Genomic DNA, 13,523 nt, shown 5'->3' with positions numbered 1-13,523 from the left:
GCCACTAATATGACTCCTTCTCTGGTCAGGGCAGGAAAATCAGAAAAAAGAAGAAAAAAAAAAAAAGAATAAGTCTCTGCCATTTCTTCTTGGGAGGTTTCCAAGCCCCGAGTCAATGCCCACTGCCTTGCGAGTGACTGTGAGTGATACTCCTTCTGCCCACAAAAACACCCAGGGGATTCCCTCCAGAGGTTTGTGCCAGAGGGAGATGTGCTCCTGGCAAGCAGGGAGGATGACTGGATAGGAGGAGCTCAGGGCAGATGTTTAATCCTTGACATGGATGGCTGCCAAAGGGAAGATCTGTACCCTTTCTGCAATACTTGCATATTGAGCACCACCCTTTGCTGAAAAGATAATGAGCATCTTGCAGATCTTTCTCCACCTCCATGTGTTTCCGCACGTCTCACCTCCCTTTGCACATTTAAACTATTAGAACAGGCATTCTGCTCACTCCTACTTATCTGGACTGCTTCCTGTCTGAATTCTGCACACCCATTTTTAATGCACCCTTAGAAATTACAAATACTTTTCTCTCAGTCAAAGCTAAACCTCTCTTTTAAAGCAATTATCTTCCCCCAAATTGCTACCTATTTCAGTGTTCCTACAGCAAAATATGTTGAATTACGGAATCAAATATCTGCCAGTTTGCAAGCAGAGCCCTAAATAAAGATAGAGAAAAGAACCCTAAATGTTATTCAATGCATTGAGATGCTATGAAAAAACAGTCTTGTATAACTGATTCACAGCAGAGACTAACACAGCATTGTAAATCAACTATACTAAAAAAAAATTAATTAAAAAACACAGTCCTAAATGACATTTTATCAGTTCTTAAAAATGTATTTGTTCACATTTCATTAAAGTGTCTTTAATACCAGGGTCACTCATTTCTGGTTAAGAGATAACCAGTAAATGCTTTTTTTTCAGAAAGCTGGACAAGGAGCAAGTCAATTAATAACATCTTATGTTTGTATAGCATCCTAGCGACACTTCATTTTCACATACCTTCTGTGATTTAATCTTTCAAATAACCACATGAGGTGGACAAGGCAAGACTCATTACTTGCAGTCTAGCACTGGAACCATCAGAATCTTGTGGCTAATACAGCATTCTAGTACTTTCACTTTAACACACACACTTTGCCTCTTCAAACATTCATAGCAACTCAAATATTCATAGCAACAATCCATCACCATAGATAATATCTAAACAAACATGACATTTTCATTTTCTGTAACATCTTTAAAAGAGAAAGGAAGACGCTAAATATGAATTCATCCCAAGGACTGTAGGACCTAAAGGAGAAAATTCCTCCCAGGAAAAAAGGCCCCAAGATTGTCATACGCGCATGCCCCAGAGTCTGCTATTTGTTTGGATCGGCATGGGTCCATATCCCTCTGCTAGAGGGAGGGTTTATGGAAGAAGTCACCCTGGGTTGACCTGGGTATGCTGGTCTATAACTTCATTCCAAAGATTTAAGGGGGAAGAGTACTAGAATCTCAGCATGCAGGTCTATGTGCAATAAAGAGGCCATTTCTTCTCTCCCTCTCCATCCTGCCCCCCAGCCTTTGAAGAGAGAGGTTAGACTCTATTCTCTAATGAGAGGGAATCCCAGCAAGGTTGCACTTGCCTAGAGAAGGACTCAAAGATAATTAAGAGAACACTATCACCCATGATTGGAGGTGGTCTGAGAGACCTAAAAGTGAATGTTAAGAGTTCCTCCACTTCTGTAGAGAAATCATGATGCACAAGGTGCTCTTTAGGGCTTTCCAGCCTCAGCTACCCTGAAATTTTGAAGGTTCTTGAAGGCATCATGCCCTCTTTCAATTTACAGGATTTGCACAAACCTCAGTTGAGAACAATCCTCACCTTGACCTGCCTACAGTCTACTCGCTCAATCATCACCTCCTCCAGAAAGCCATCCATCACAATCTGCACTCCATACCACTGCCTTGTATGCTCCTGGAGAGCCCTGTGCTTATATCTTTATTTGTGGTTCTGACCACACTTGATTGTAATCAGCTTGTCTAGTTCACCTACAGGACTCTAAATTATACCCTTTCATCTTTGTATTCCCCAAATCTATCATAGAGCCTGGCACACTGAGTGAAGGAAGGAAAGAAGGACTGCTTATCCCTGACCCCATCCCAGAACTTCTGATACCGTCTGGCCCATCAGTTCGGTCGTGTGTACAAATCTCCTCTCTGAATGACTTCATCTAGCTTTGGTTCTACCCCTGCTAACTAAATCTCACCCGGGATTTAGTGGAGAGACTCTTGACCAAAACAAGCCTGGGAGGATTCTCCCAGTCAGGGAAACTTTGTTCCCCAGCCAAAGGAAAGAGATACAAATGGCCCCATTCTTATTCTAGTTGCTCCTACATCACAGCCTTTATCAGGCATTGTTCCACCCGAGCCCAGAACAACTGGATGATAGTTTAGCAGGTTATTAGTAGCTCCCTTTCCATCTAGTTGGCTTTGTTAAAATAGTCTGGTCAGACACTCATTGTCTGGTGCTTTGTTTTGCTATATAGTGATATGACCTACCCTGAGATGCCAATGTGCTTGAATAATCCATATTCACTTTTCCCCGTCTCTCTGTCATCAAGCTAAACTTCTCTTTTGCTTTCCTGCACTTCCAGTCAGGTGGTCTTCCCTCTGAACAAGCTGTTCCTGAAATCCAATGTGGCCCAGAGTTCCTGATGCCGTCGCTTTCACTAGCATCTCTTGGATTGCCCTCCAACTTTGCCCTTCATTTCCCACACCTCCTTTTGAACCTGGTTCTGTTCTGTACTTTGCTTGGGATTTTTCTCACTTGTGTTTGCCTTTTTTATTCCAAGTTCAACATCCAGAAGCATGTTCCCCACTGAAGATAAGGATAATCAAGCTGAAGGGCAACATAGGACATGATACACTTCTAAACTACTTAAACTGCTCCTAAGTGTTTCCCTTAATAAAAATTTTTATGCTTTGTAGATCCTGCCAATAACTTCGATAGAATAGCTGATCAACCATTTAGAAGGGCACTATAAATTGCGCCAAAGTTAAGAATCTGAAAGAACTATAGTCTCCACAGACTTTCATGTGATCACACCATGTGCATTGCATTTTATGGCATATCCACTTTTATATGTCTATTTATGAGTACAAAGAGGCTTAGCTGCCACTGCTCTGGCTTGCCAGCTTGGACTGACTGCTGCTATTTTAACCACATTCGCCTCTAGAAAGAGCACAGCCAACAGTTCCAAATTCCTGAGGGAACCATAACTGTTTATACTGAGAAAACTGAATGACGCATCGTTTGGAAAATTGTTACTACTTAAGCCACTATCAACTTGGGTTTTTTTTGTCCAGAGTGATCTCTTATGGCCCAAAGTGCCATATTTCTACCTAGCCCTCAAGAGAGACTGGTCCCAGGGGCAGAAAACTGTCTTGGAGAGAGCTTAGACAACAGACACCAAGAACCAACACACCCTAAAAGAGGAAGGTCTCAGGGCTCAGCCAATGTTCTCCATCAGGTAAGGTTCTTCCTTACCTCTTAAGTCCCATGGGAGTTACATGGAGCAGCCTAGGTAGATGCTGCTCATGCAATGCGTTTGCATCACAGCTGAAAAACTCTGGGCTTAAGAAACCCCAATCTTTTATCATAAAAAATGGACAAGAAAACCTGTCTAAAGTTACTTCAGAGAGAGACATTATTTTTATTATACTGGACAGCAAAAGAACTTGCCCTCTGCTCCAGAGGGAGATACCATCTCTATCTTCTATTCACTATCAAACATCTTTGAAAAGATCATCCAGAACTAAAGACTATCTCAGTACCTTTGCTCACAAGATGTTCAGAAACATGAGAAACACGTGAAAAATTGTCTCTTAACAGGAAGCTGAAAAAGTCAGTGAATAAATGAATGAATGACACAATTTACGGACATCTTAGAGAAAGAGGCAAAGTAACGAGTACTGGATACAAATAGTTAATCAATTCTCTACTGTAAATAAGCACACAAGCATATGTCAGCAAAGGTCATTTCTGCTCACTAAGGAAGATTCTCATTTTCTTAATTTAATTGTACATCGCTCTTTCAAATAATTGGCACTCCTTTGAATAAATCCTACAAAACTTAACAAGTGACACTTTTAAACTTACCAAATGCTGTCTACTTGATGGAACCAGTTTCTTTCAAATATGGCATCACTTCACACATAAACTATTGTACATATCTCGATTCTAAAAATCTTTATCCCAAAGACAAAAATGCAAATGACACAGAATTTTGAGACTGAAATTAGTCAAAATAAAGAAATAAAGAAAACTGTGTACAAAGACTGTGCTTCTAACTTCATTACACAGTAGATCACAGGCCTTGGAGGGCAGATAGGCATAGGTTTAAGTCACAGAAATAGTTCATAAGTCATCCGTATCTTCTGTGGCTTCCTTCTTATAAATGCCTTGGTATATCTTTCTGATGATGGGGCTTTTTCTAAACAAACTGTTATTTGGGTCAGAAATGGTATGAGCAGCATTCAAGGAATTCCAAGCATTACGATGGTTAAGCAGCATTTTGCAAACTGTATTCTGGGGAACACAAGTGCCCTTTATGATGTTAATAAATATTCTGCCACCTAAAAAAATTACTTAGGCAAGTAAGTTTGGTAAGCTATAAACTGCAAAATTTTTCAGAGACTCTAATTGGGCTAATGTAGATTTTAGACCAATGAGCTCCATTTATCACTGAACGTCCAATAGGTGGATTAGGAATATGGTATGAAACATTCCCCACACTTATTTCACCATGCAAAATCTTTAACATAAGATGTTTTGTATTAGAGATACTAGATGCTTCAGGAATACTAGAGTTCCACAGACCACGGTTAGAAAAACTCTGGGCCACAACCCAGGCTAAATATGGGACAAGAACAATGAAGGTATTGAGATAGTTGGGAGTTAGTTTTGCAAAGGACCTTGAATTGTATGCTGATATTTGAACTTTATTATGTAAACAGTGGGGAAATATCCTGTTGACATTCTTTATATTTTTTGATATGTTTAGATATGGTCATTTTAGTCAGAAACATATTAAAAGGTCCTAGGATCTTTCAGTTTTGTAATAGGTTCCTCCATAGAAGAAGAAATCTACAGAAGAGAATAACCTTTGTAAATACCCAAGTTCAAACCTTAATAGCATTCACTCTTAGGAAAGTCCTCTGTATGCCTAAGAATTCCTATGTAGTAGCTCAAATTAATTTACTTTTTTCTGTTCTGTGTTCATTGTACTTCCTCTTCACCGAATTCCAACTCTAGAACTCAGCCTTGCAACAGAGACAGACGGAGACACCAGATCCATTCACGGATTGTCCCAGTCTAAATAAAATCAATCCCCAAGTTTCTATCATGCAGCTTATTTTCCAACATTTCCATCACAGTCAGGATTATCTTGGATGCTCTAACCAAGCTTTCTTTGTTATGTCATTCAAGGAATATTTAATGAGCACTATCTGATGAAGGCATTGTAGTTAAGTGCTGAGAAACATAAAAGGAAGATTTAGATATATTTCCCCTTGAGACCTTTTTATACTTTGAGTATTTTGCTTTAAGATCAAATTAACAATTTCTTTCAAGCTTTGATTGATTTGTGCAGCTAATAAAGGCCAATTATATAAAGAACAGTTCAGTCCATCAGTCAGTGAATATTTACTAAGCTTTTGCTATATGCCAAACACCAATGTTAGGTGCTGGGGATGCAGCAATAAGCAAGATAGGCCTAGTTCCTACCCTCAAAGAGCTTACAAATCTAGTTGTAGCTAAAGACAACAGCATGACTGTGAAATTTGTATTAGTTATCTAAACTCTTTTTAAAACGTTATTAGTTATAAAGGGGAGTAAAATATATATGGCAAAATGTTAATTAGTTAATCTAGGAGAAGAGTATATGGATATTCATTTAACTATTCTTTTGATGTTTCTCTTGAGTTGAAATTTTTCAAAATAAAATGGTGGAGGAAAGTTTAATAAGAACAAATCAGTAAAAATGTAAACATTTTAAGTCATATTTCTTTCATAATCTAATACTTTTTTGCTTAGTTGTAATATTTCAGTGTTCTATGACTTTCAATTCACTTATTTCCATATTAGAACTCCCAACGCAGAAACCAAAAACATTACTTTAAGAATAACTGCAAGACTTGGTTTGCGTTTTCCCTATCACAGAATGTCCCGCCCAAAGGCAGCACTGTGGCTCTTGAATGTGGTAAGCATTTTTGTTAAACTCTCTATAAAATATGTCAGCATACTTAGTTTTTGGCTAAGTAAATAAGGAGAATTACAATGTCCAGACCTGCTATTTGCTGTCATTCATTTGGCATTTCTTAAGCTATTTTCTAAGGCAAGTATATATGTTTTAATGATTATAATAAACTCTAATAATCAATAAACTCAATGTGTTTGCTGTATATATGCTAAGATGTGCAAGATAGAACCTCTTCATTCTACTAGTGGTGGGACAGAAATGACACCACCTATGGTGTATCCAAATAAAACAATGGGTGTTAAGAGAAAGTATGGATGGATTTAGGTGGCTTTTAACAAAGTCTTCCTATGACTCTTAACCCCAGACTCACCAAATATTATCATTGTTTGCATTTTTATTTTCTCACCATTTCAAGTTGCCAGATACATCTTTGTCTCTGATACATGATATATCTGTATTTTCAGAAAGGAATGCATATAGGAGAAAATCAAGGGCATAAAAGTGAGAGCCAGTGATTAAAAGTGAAAAGGAGCATGAAAAAAAGTTACGTAGCAAATAATATGACCTCAAAGACCTGCTACAGGTATTCCTAAAGAAAAGAAATACAGGTATCCCCTGCTTTTTGGAAGTTCCCTTTAGGCTCACTTGGCTTTTATGAAAGACTTAACATTAGTAGCTCTTTTTTGATAACCAAAAATGATCTGAAGAGGATTTTCATTTTTATGGAAAAAAGCAAAAAAGCAAAAGTAGCATTCAGTGTTGGTTTTGCAGTGACCCAGTTATAGAGGCAGTGTGTACCCCGAGCAGTGAGAGTGGCACTGCCAAGATCCTTCTCTGGGAACTACACTCAGCATCTCAGACTCAAGCTGCCATAGCTTTGAACAGTGTCTGGGAGCATCTGTGCTTTATCTTGATTTACTTTGTGTATTTGTTAGCAAGATGTGTCCTAAGGTAATTGCTTCTTTGCTTTACCCCATTTTGGCTTAGGAACTTTCAGATAGTGGGGAAAACCTGTACAGGTTAACAGGTAAGTGACATCTCCCCTCCATTAATTCAAAAAAATGTGTTGCATGTCTGCTATGTGCCAGACACTATGCTAGTGGAGATAAAAGAATACAGTATAGTCTCCACTTTCAGAAAACTTGCCAGACGTGCATGATGGAATAAGAGAGATGATAGGTATAGTGGAAAGAAGCAATGTAGGTCTTGGACTCAAACTCACATTAAGTCTCTGTCATTTATAAACTATAATCATACCCCAGGGATATTGTAGGGAGGGTTCCAGACCACCAAATAAAGTGACTATTGCAATAAAGTGAGTCAAACAAGCTTTTTGGTTTCCCAGTGCATATAAAAGTTGTGTTTATGCTATACTGCAGTTTTTTAAATGTGCAATAGCATTATATCTAAAAAAATAATATGAATACCTTCATTTAAAATATACCATGGGCTTCCCTGGTGGCGCAGTGGTTGAGAGTCCGCCTGCTGATGCAGGGGACATGGGTTCGTGTCCCAGTCCAGGAAGATCCCACATGCCGTGGAGCAGCTGGGCCCGTGAGCCATGGCCGCTGAGCCTGCGTGTCCAGAGCCTGTGTTCCGCAACGGGAGAGGCCACAACAGTGAGAGGCCTGTGTACTACAAAAAAACAAAAACAAAACAATAAAATATACCATATTGCTAAAAATATGCTAACCATAATCTGAGCCTTCAGCAATTCATAATCTTTTTGCAATATTAACATCAAAGATCACTGATCATAGATCACCATAACAAATATAATAATAATAAAAAAGTCTGAAATATTACAAGAATTACTGAAATGTGACAGAGACATGAAGTGAGCAAATGCTGTTGGAAAGATGATGCCAATAGACTTGCTTGAGGCAGGTCCTCCACAAATCTTCAATTTGTAAAAACTGCCATATCTGAGAAGTGTAATAAAGCAAAGCGCAACAAAACAAGATATACCCATTGCCTTGGACACATGATCTGACCTCTCTGAGCTTCAAGTTCCTCATCTGTAAAGTTCAAATAATAATACCTACCTTGCCCTATAGTCATAAGAATTAGTATTAAGGTATGTAAACTGTCAGGCACACACAACTACTCAAAAAATCTTTACTACAAATAAATACTTCAATAGAGGTACGTGTATAATGATTAAAAACCACAAAATTTGCCCCTCCTAAAATTTTACCACTCAAATAATTTTGAAAATTATGCTATCAATGAGTGTCCTATAGGAAACTGAGATTTTGAGTAGAATCTAATGAAGGGACTCTTTACAGGGATGGGGGCAGGGTTAGTAGGGGACCCAACAAGGATACTGAATCCCCCAAGGGCCATTACACCCCTAGGCCTGACCCCAGTGGTAGAAGAGACTTGGAAGTGGATCATCCACTCTATAAACACGGAGATGACAGCTCAGACTCTCAGAGTCTGATGTCATCAAAGATAACTAATACCCTCACTCAATAATCAGCAGGTTTATTACAATTTCTTTTTTCCACTTAGGTTGCCTGAAAGAACAGAAGTTGCTAGCCAGTTAACACGACAGTTTACACTGCTCATTGAAAAATAAAAAATAATGAGTTGACAGTAAGTGTACATAAATATTCAGACAACCAAATAATTTAAACAAGCCTACTGCTCCAGAAGTGGGTCAAACCCAGCAGAATATGGTGGCACCACTTTCTGGCTATTTTGCCTCTATTAATTTAGGTTACCTATATTAGCCACCATGCAGCCTACAATGAAAATTCTTAGGTCTTTTTGCTCTTGAAATGCTGTTAAGCTATGATTCTGTAGTAGATTTTTTAATCTAAATTTCACATTTGACCTTTGTCCCTGTTAAGATAGTTTTACTTCAGTACTTCATTTCAACATATTAAGATATTTATACATTCCATCCAAATTAGCAGCTTTATATCATCTAAAAATTCGATAAGCATGCCTTTCTATGTCTTTTTTTAAGTTGCTGATAAAAAGATTGAATGTGGTAAGGACAAGATCAGAGACATTTGTAAGCATTCATTTAAAAAATTGAGCATCTTATATGTACTGGGCTCCGTGTTAATTTCTGGGGATGCAGATAATGCAGAACTAAGTAATAAAATTTTGGTTAGAGATAAATGCTACCAAGAAGCAAAATATATTATTAAACTAGTGCCTAGATAGGGTATAGGCAACTTGAGATAAGGGGACCAGGGAGGCCTCACTGAGCTCTAACTGATAGCAGTTTGGCTGCCCTGTGCATACTCGATAGAAAAGTGTTGAGGAAGAGAGAAATAGGAAGTGCAAAGGTCCTGAAACTGAAACAAGCTTGACAGATTGGCAGAAAAGAAAGAAAGACAATTTGGGTGGAACAGTAATCAAGGGGAAGAATAATACATGATGAGTTAAGAGAGGTAGACAAAGATCAGATCATGCAGGGAGCTGTAGTCTCTAGCAAGGAGTCTGAATGTTACCCGAAGTGTAATGCCACCTCCTTTTAAGTTGGCACTGACCCCACTGATCTATTTATGAATATAGCTTTAGAACAGTAACTTTACTGTACTAACAATTAGCATAGCTAAAATCAAGAATTAAGACATCATTCATGGGGATGCAAACAATGAAATATTTTCTGCCAAACAAGAATTTAATCTGCCTGAGAAACCTATTCATTTCTTTTTTTTTAAATTTTATTTTATTTTTGGCCATATTGGGTCTTTGTTGCAGCACATGGGCTTTTCTCTGGTTTTGGTGAGCGGGGGCTACTCTTTGTTGTGGTGTGTGGGCTTCTCATTGTGGTGGCTTCTCTTGTTGTGGAGCATGGGCTCTAGGCATGCGGGCTTCAGTAGTTGTGGCTTGCAGGCTCTAGAGCACAGGTTCAGTAGTTGCGGTGCACAGGCTTAGTTGCTCCGCAGCATGTGGGGTCCTCCCAGACCAGGGCTCGAACCCATGTCCCCCGCATTGGCAGGTGATTCTTAACCACTCTGCCACCAGGGAAGCCCCCTATTCATTTCCTTAAACTGCGTTATATACCGGGATTTTACATAAGCAGTCAGAAGAGAATTTACACAAGCCTCCCACACCCTCTACACACCTACCCACATCTGGGCCCACAAACTCTTCCTTGCCTGCTATTTCTGTGGATGAATTATATTCCTCCTGAGACCAACCCCTCCACCTGTGCATTCACTCATGCCTTCCACCTCTCTCTTAACCAACAACATCATTCCAACTCTTTCCTCTCTCCTCTGCATCGCAGTTTTTGTCTTTTCATAGGCTCATACCCATCAACATTAAACATGCAGTAATTTCTCCAATCTTAAATACATACATACTTACATCTAATTATACAAACCTCTCTTGGTCCCTACATCCCTCTCCAGAAACTACCTTGTTTCTCTTCTAGCTTTTATAGCAAAACTTCTCAAGCGAGTTGTTGATATCTACTGCTTTAATTGTTCTCTTTTCATTCTCTCTTGAACACTGTCCAATCAGATTTCCTCCCCACGGCTTCTGTAGACTCCTTCCTGTCCAGGTTACCTGACCTATCTGCCTTACATATTGTTAGCTGTTCAGGCAATAGCCATTTCTTTCTACCAACTTCAATGATCAAAAAATAGCCATGTGCTTTAGGGGACTTGGGCCTTTCTCTAGACTGAGGGTCAGGAATCATGTTTATTCTCTAAGCCATCCACCCTACCACCATGGCCCTTACTGTTAGCTGGCTTAGAAAGGACACACATGTGTCACAATTCAGACCAATAAACCTGAGGGCGCTTTTGCACTTATAATAAAGTGAATGTACTAGTTAGTTTAACTACTGCCTTAATGGTGAAAATTAAACCGATTGCAATTTAGTCTTAATTATTAATCAGACAGTTACAAACATCTTTTTGAATGTAGGGATTCTGTTTCCTTCTGTTTTGTTGATTAGACTGAATTCTGGAGGTCATTGTTTCAGGAATGATTTTACACTCCCATATCTATTCCACTACTCTCTCATATAATGATAAATTGCACAATAAGCCCTCAACTCAAGTTCACTCCCCACCCCCATCATCCACGCTTAATCAGGTTCTCTTGTTCTCCACCTTCTTAGAGACACATTCCTTTCCTTTTGGATACTCATCTCTATAATAATACAACTGCTAGTATCATTATTTGAAGATATCTGTCTCCCCCATAAAATTGTAAACTCCTTGAGTGCAGGTACTCTGTTTTCTTCTCATTGAATAGTCAGCACTTGTCACAGTGTAGGCACAGAGTAGGTACTTAATTATTATTAAGTAATTATAATTACTTAATAATTATTCGTTGAGGCGAGAAAGTAATACAGAAGACAGGAAATCCTCTGCATAGTAATATATGATAATATTTCATGTGCAGAATTGCCTTGCATTCAGACATTCTATTCCTTGTAATGTGAATGAGCTCATCTCATTCAAATGGTATATGAGATAAACTTTTTAAATTCTAAGCAACAAACAAACTCTGGATAACAAATTTAAAAAATGGGGAGGGGGATTTACTGGATGAATACTGAGGCATTTCACAAGATCAGTGGAAGAGTGGACAACAAAACCACAGGAAGGCAGGTGCAAAGGTAACAAGATAGGAAATCTCAGAGCAAGAGTTAAGAGGCCTTGTCTCTGGGCACTGCCATTAATAGAGCAGGCCTCCAATCAGACCAGTCTGCACTTCTCTCTCATAAGTTTCAACTTGTCTGAAGAGAGGGTACAATTGGCCCGGCTTGTGTCAACTGTCCTCCTACACCTGGATCAATAAGTTGATCGATAAGTTGACTGGAGTGGCAGTATCACACATTACAGGCATGGTCACTAGAGGCCCGCTCCTGTGTTTTGATCCATTCCCAGCAAAAAGGAAACTATTTTGAGCAAAGTGGCTACCCCAGATGACAACCCCTTTAGATACATAGGGAAGATGTTTACATTGTCCAGCAATCATGTTAGAGCAAGGGAAGGGGCAATTTCAGGGTCAATTCTGTCAACAAAGAAATATTTTCATATAGACTTCTAATTATATTTATTGTGTATTTTTATATTTCTTTATATTTATATTATCTATATTTATTTTCAAACACATAAAAGTAGAGATAAAATACAATGACCCCTCAATGTTCCCATCACCCAACTTTAATAATTACCAATTTTTAATTATCCTTATTTTATCTTCTCCATACCCAGAAGCTTGTTTCCTGGGGTATTTTTAAATAAATGCCAGGTATCATATTTCACCTTATAAATATATCACTGTATATCTGTATTAGGTAAGGAATTTTAAAACCATAATCATAATATCATTATCATACCGAAGAAAGTAACAATAATTCCTTAATATTAGATGTTACTGGTTGGTATACTTCCATTTCTGTAAGACTTGCTCCCTTATATCAAAGAGTTTAAATCTAGAAGGGGTGTTAAGACCTTTACTTAAATAAGCAAGAGAAACAAACACCATAAGAAAAACAGAGATGAAGTGCCATGTGGATTGTCCAAGGAGGGAGATGATGGTGGAGACGGAAGAAGTAGAATATATATTAGAATACAATCAGGAACCCAGAAACAAGCGTGTAACAGAAAAATCAAGGGGATCACTGGAAGTTGAGAAAGTCAAGACTCAAAATTCAAATCGGCACCTGGGACTGACAGGCCGAAGTACTTGAAGGAGCAGTGGAAGGTCAAAGGGCCTGGTACAGTCCAGAATCACAGGAACAGAGGACACAGAGCGAGGAAGGGAGACCCAGCTGTCCTGGTCTCAACTGCGAAGCAAGTGAAAATCCCCAGTGAATGGTCTAGAGGCTACAAGGGATGAAACCAAGAAGGGTTAGGTCTTGGAGACACTCAGCTGGGATGCAGTGTGTTTACTGCTGATCCAGCAGAATCTGTTGTTTACTGCTGGCTTTGCTTCTGATTGTATGGGACTGTGATGCATGAGTTGTTAAATATTTGAACATACCCCCTGATTACAAGAGATACTGCCATGACGTTGGCTTTTACCCAGAGTATCCTTGGTGCCTAGTCCAGTGCCTGAAACAGAGAAGGCACTGAAATATATTCTGAAAGAACAGATGAATGCATAAATTTTATATTGCTTCATTAAACTATTTTTAAAGTTATATAGAAAAATCTCACTCATTCATTTACCCTTTATTTTTTAGAGCTCATGCTATGATAGCTTCCAGTCATGTTGAGGGATTTCTTCATTAACTCAGGTAAAAATTGGCTCCAAGAGAAAAATGAAGAAAGAAGATTCTAGAGAAAT

This window comes from Mesoplodon densirostris, chromosome 17, assembly GCF_025265405.1.
Source record: "Mesoplodon densirostris isolate mMesDen1 chromosome 17, mMesDen1 primary haplotype, whole genome shotgun sequence".
NCBI classification, from domain to species: domain Eukaryota; kingdom Metazoa; phylum Chordata; class Mammalia; order Artiodactyla; family Ziphiidae; genus Mesoplodon; species Mesoplodon densirostris.
Note: the sequence above shows the minus strand (reverse complement) of the source record.